We start from the raw sequence: 6,000 nt of genomic DNA, 5'->3' as shown, positions 1-6,000 counted from the left end.
CCATCTCCGTCTGATGGCCGGATGAGAGGTGAACTGAACTGGAGAGAAGTGCTCCTTCAAGGAAGGCAACGGGAAGTGGCCACGGACGGACTTATTCGTTGACCAAAGTGTGCAATCGGACATTTATGACTGCAGTTTTTCATCGCAGTTGAGATCCCCCCACAAACAGGCTCATTTCCCGCCCGCTGGAGCGAGTTTTGTCGCTGTGGAAGTGGACTCGGTAACGTTACTTCTCCCGCTGCTAGTTAGCGAGCTAGCTCGTCTTGTTCGTTGATGCGTGGATTTGACAGGCACACCATCGTTTTTTTCGGTCAATGCCATATAAACAAAGGCCATTTACGACTGAGAACAGGTATGGAACGCTATATGCTTATTTATCAAGTGTGTGGAACCGCTTGTTTCGTTTAAAACGAACGAATTTGTTGGATAAAAATGCTGGTCACCATAGAGAATGAAGGGGGGTGGGGTGAGGCGCAGGTAGCGGCTAGCCGACCGATTTACATACACAACAATGCGAGGCAAATTAACTAAAAACCGTAATCTAAAACAGTTATTTGCGCGTATACCTCTCTAAAACTGATTTTTAATGCATTTATTCGGTCGTTTCGCTATCATATTGCGAATGGTGTCGGCCGACTCCAGTGGAGGCCGTTTTGCGCGACTCCGCTTGCTAACACCTAACGTTACAAACGGCGTTAACGTTAACTTAGAAATTAAACCGATCGAGAATCGTGAGAATTCGGTCCTGTGGTAGTTAGGAGGGTTTTAAAAGCATTAAAGATTGATTTTGGCCTAGGGTGGTACGGGTTTTGCTTGAGAGGCTTGTCTGTAAGCTAACTGGCTAATTACTGGAGCTTCTGCTGGCAAAATATTCGGCTTTTCAGCCCAGCTAGCATTAGGCCTTCCTCTGTGTTACAGAATCGAGGATTTTTGCTCGCCAAAGTTACTAGATGTGAATATTGATCGATTTGCAGTCGGTAAATAAAGGTTAGTCATTTATTTGTTCACCCGATTGTGTATTAACGTTACAATCTGCACCATCTGGCTGAATATTGCAAGCAATTGTGGTGTGTGCGTGTTTTATTCACATATTTACGTGCAGATGGATTTATTACACGAGTCTAAATGGCTTAACCCGAATCCTAGTGTGCATTTAAGCGACTTGGCTTGTGTTTGTCTTTATTGCATCAAGTGTGCACTGCTGCTTTTAACTAACTTAGTCGTTTAAACAACCTAATTGGATTCGCCTAAGTCTATTTAAAAGGCCTTTGCTGGACAGGTAACGTTAACATTCATAGGTGCACTGCCTCCCTTCCCGACATCTCAGTGATGCTCCACTGCGATCCTCCCTAAACTGCTTTTGCTGATGATAAAGACATGTTAAATGTGTTTTCTCCTGCGATCCGGCCAACATTTATCACAGTAATGCAGCAAAAAGCGCTGCAGCTCTTCAGATACGCGAAATGAATGGAGCCTGATGGCCTTTATCATCGCTGCTGGAATATTTTAAGAACGGGCGAGCAGCTCAGTATTGAGGTCACTATTAAGGGATTGGTCGGGGAAATATAGGCTATGGGATAAATATGTTGCGCCCCCCTCCTTTTTTCCCTTACCGATCGAGTTTGCCTTTCTCTTCGCTGGCATTTAGATAAAGGAACACCGTTCATGAATAAATAAACGAAATCAATGAATTCTTCAATGTGGGGCCCAAGAACAAGATGGCGTCCGCAGCCTCTCTCCGGCTTCCCTCTCCGCACTCATATCAGCATGCCGCTGATTTAACCCGCTGAAACGGCGAGGAAATGCGCCGTAAACACGGCGTTTTGTTTTAAAAACGACCTCTGATAAACATTTCGATGCAAAAGTTAACGCATTTAATGACATTAAACGCTCTTTATGTGTCTAGTGCACTAGGCTGCACGTTCATCATTTTACCCGAAATGAATTGTGTAATAATCGCGTATCGAATAGTTTTTCGACTGCGTTGTGATGCAATCGTTCACATATTAAACGCATTTTTGATCTGATTTTGAACTAGTGCTATTTAGTGCTCTGCACTTCTGTTGGTGTTTTATCTGTAGTTATTTCTGTATTAACATGCACATAATGCTCACAATAGCATGTTGTGTTTAAATAATGCGAATTTATAGTGTTTATTAATTTAAAACGAAAACTAAATGGGTGCTACATGGCAAATATCGATTTTATAGATGTTAAAGCCATGCAAACATCCTGCTTTTTGTCCATCTGAGTTGACTGGAGTTCATTAAAGTGAACACTTATTAGTCATTTTTATACTATAGTCAGTGGTTTTAATTTAGCATTACATGCAATCCACATGCATTTATATTTTATAAATCCTTCTGAATGGCTTATTCATGATCTGCATTGTTTGTTTGACAATTTTGAAATGAATTTATTTTTGTAATTGTGGGTACCTAAAAGCATCAGTTTGTTTCCCATTGGATGCCTTGGAAGCTGATAAGCGGAGGGCTGTGATGGCTAAATTGTTTTTATGTTCAGATAATGGAGTTTCTGAATATCTTTTTTAATTTTCATGTTGATTTTCATTTGGCATGCAGTCATTCAGATGCGTTTTGCATGTTTTCCAGAAAGGCGATTCCTGTGACGTGGATCCGAAAGAAACGTCATTTGTCGTCTTTTCTGTATAAAAGTAGAAGTCATTAAGGCGAGTAATAAAAGTTAAGTAGTTAGGAGCTCTTAAAACAGTCCCACAAATTCTTCGACCGCAAGCCCAGCTCTGGACAGCTGTTTTTCCATGAGTGACGCTGAGAGGGATTACAGATTTACTGTACGTGGATTTTAGCTTTTAGGATTACAGGCTTGGATAGTGATAGTGCTGGTTACTGTCTTTCCTATGATCCAGCTTTAGCGATAGGCATTTTATTTTTCTTCTGTTAATGCCTAATAAGACGCATCATCCTCCAGCAGTTGGAGTAATTTATGTTGACGGAATAAAGTTCTGTTTGGACATTGGCGGCGTGCGTTATCAAGAGAAACGTTTTTAGCGTGTTTGGATCGTTTACAAAGGTTTTTGTGAAATAAATGTTTTCTAAAAGGATCTAAGAAAGTTTTGCCCTAAAGTGACCCGCGAATACGCAGTCTGTGGCACCTTTAGGCCATTTCTTACAGCTCTCTTTTTGTCCTGCAGTCAGCTGACTCTGATCAAGTGTTTGTTGAGAGGGTGAGATTGAGCTCTGCTAGCACATACGTTGATGCCTTACTGCATTCAACCATTCGACTTTGCTTTGTGCTATCTTATACTCTGGCCTTTGGCACAGAAGATTCAGTATTTGTGCATAATGAAGTTTCATTTTAGCAGACAGTAAAAGGTGAACCTCGTTCATGATGTGGCAGTGTAACACTGAACTAGATCATGTTTGTTTAAATTGATGGCCATATCAGTATCAGCCAATATTTGTTATATCTCCTTTTTGAAATGATCAGCATCGTCCTGATTAACCTGATACTGTAAGCCTGTAATATCCAGGATTATTATTTTTCCATTCCTTGTTTTCGATGGAAAAAATAGTGTTAAAATAGTTAATAAACAGCCATCAGCTGTTTATTTACTTTTTACTTTTAAAAGTGATCTGTGTTTTCCTGATAAGGTCAAGTTTTGGTTTTTCTCACATTGTGTTTTCTTAAACTACCAATTAAAAATAGTTTTCTGCTTTTGTTATAATATCAGAGGCTTTTTTCAGTTTAAGCTTTTCTATGCTATGATTTAAAAGATATTATACATTTTAAATGTAGGTTTTATTACATAGTAGTTTTAGGTTTTTCCCATTTATTGATATATAGGGTGAGTTTGGATTGATATTAAATGCCAGTAATATTAAGATTTTTCCCCAATTCAATCAGTGCACTCTTTATATGCGTAAATAAGGATATATTTAATATACTGTACTGTATTCAGTCTTCGGGTGTTGACTAACTATAAAAAAAAGTAATCGCTATCTATATCCACCTAACTTTACATATTGGTGTCTTTCTGATAGTATTCACGTTGAAGGTGAGATGGGGGACTTACCTTTAGTAACCATGTCATTTTGATCAGCAAGATTAGAGGACTTAGAGGCGTATTGTCTTGATGCAGGCCCATTTAAGAGGTCAGCCAATCAGGAAGAAGCGAGAGTATAGGAGAGGATAAGACGTTCACCAAGAGAAACATTTTCTGGCTGTGAAACACAAGGAGCCTTGTGCAAGCCGCATAAGGTAAGAAATTCAAAGTATAACCTGAAACTTTAAGGAACTTTTAAAGGTCTCGGCCACATGACGGTGATTCTGGTGTCTCAGGAATTTCTCAGCAAGTACCAGGAAGTAACTTGCAACGTGCTTGTCATCCTCAACATACTTTTAAATATGTCGTCTCTGTAGGCTTAAACCATGTCTTTTGTCTTGTACGTTTTCTTATCTGCTGCTGGTTTTTATCAGTTTTTAAGTTATGTTTGCTATGCATGTAAATCCCCAAATGTTTTGCTTAACACCCAGGAAACTACATGGGATGCTTAATTCTTTTATTGGGTGACGTTCAAGAAATCTGTCAAGAAATATGTGAAGCATTTTTCTTTTGATAGCATATCCGCCTTGTTTGTTCACGCAGCTAACTTTCACTTTTCAAACATAGAACCATTGATTTCACAATTAGGACATGGCATAATGCACCAGAGGGCAATGGCAATTACAGGAAATGGATCCAACCAAATTTTTAGTGCTCCAGTTAGATTGCCCGACCACAGACATCTGGGAGTAACAAGCATATGTGTGGCTTCTCTGTTATGTAGTGCTAATATCACTCAAAAGTATCGATCGTAGCCTGACGGTCCTCAGCCGACCCATAGTGTAATTGTCTTCATTTCTTCATCCATTCTCCCATCAGCCCTTCCAGATAACAGCTACTTGAGAATCAAGATATTGCTCTATATTTGAATGAAAAGTCATTTTTCTAAAGTAGGTCATATGATGTTGGCCTAGAATGGCCATCTCACCCATTTGTAGAACGTGAAACAATATTGGGATGTGCAAAATGGCTTTTTTATGTTTGAGTTGTTCAGTTGCCTGCTAAAGACCCGAGTTTTATGTATGATGTAGATGCATTTAAAAAGCAAAAATATTTCTATCAGAAATGGCATGTGCTCAAATGAATAGACCATAAAGGCAATTTGGCCTTGGTTGCTCGTCCAAATCTTCCTTGGATATCTGTGGAGAAACGGCATATTGCAGTGCACATGAGCGTGAACGTGCCACAGTTGTAAATGCATTAGCTTGAAACGTTTGTACAACATTGCATCTCCCGCAGCCCACTGATCCTTTCCTCGCTCTTCACGAACCTCTAAAATTAATCCCATCATTAGCTGCCTTTCTCCGGCGTTAGATGCGTACACTCCGATGGCCCATTAAAACAGCTGCCTTCATCAGCCGTTTGTCTGAGCGCATGAAGGATTTGGGTCAGCAGGATAGGTGCTGCTCTTCCGATCAGTGTCCCCGGTGTGTCTTAACTGGATTTGCCTGAAGGAGCTGAATCAAGCGTGTCCCAGGATTATGTCAATGACACTGTGGAGAGAGAGGTGTGAAAACACGGCTGTGGGCTGGGAACGCTAATAGGATGAGAGCTGGCCTAGAAGGACTCGCTGTTGTCAGTCGAGTGCGTTTGCTCTAAATCAAGATTAAAACAGACAGGCTTTAAGGGTTTCAGAGTGCGTCGGGTTATTTTTATTTTGGAAGCAGCAATTCAGCCTGGAAACCAGACAAAGAATAGTTGCCCGGTATGGACATTGCAGCATGTTAACCTTTAATGCTAGCTATTATAGTTGATTGGATGAAATTAAAATCACCCTGTTTACTCTCATAATTCACATTCCTGTTGCCCATGATGTTGGTCCGCATAATCGTTCGTTTAAATTAAATAACCTGTTAAGCCTTTTTTAAGACCCTCAATCCAACCACATGACCCCATTCTTGGATGTCGCGCCCTTT

General features: G+C 40.2%; 1 protein-coding gene across 4 annotated transcripts in view; it reads left to right on the top strand.

The window, feature by feature from the left end:
- gnb1b (guanine nucleotide binding protein (G protein), beta polypeptide 1b) overlaps window positions 1-6,000 on the top strand; it is a 17,338-nt gene continuing 11,338 nt past the window's right edge. The window contains exon 1 of one of the 4 annotated variants that reach the window (XM_073851162.1): window positions 1-352. The gene's annotated coding sequence lies outside the window, so the exon portion shown is untranslated. Of the gene's footprint in view, window positions 353-4,133; window positions 4,240-6,000 lie in introns of those variants that run through there. The other 3 variants (XM_073851163.1, XM_073851160.1, XM_073851161.1) reach the window with 3 other exon arrangements.

The sequence above is a fragment of the Garra rufa genome, chromosome 12 (genome assembly GCF_049309525.1).
Source record: "Garra rufa chromosome 12, GarRuf1.0, whole genome shotgun sequence".
Lineage (NCBI taxonomy): Eukaryota > Metazoa > Chordata > Actinopteri > Cypriniformes > Cyprinidae > Garra > Garra rufa.
The sequence above is the reverse complement of the archived record's forward strand: the minus strand, read 5'-3'. Positions and strand labels throughout refer to the sequence as shown.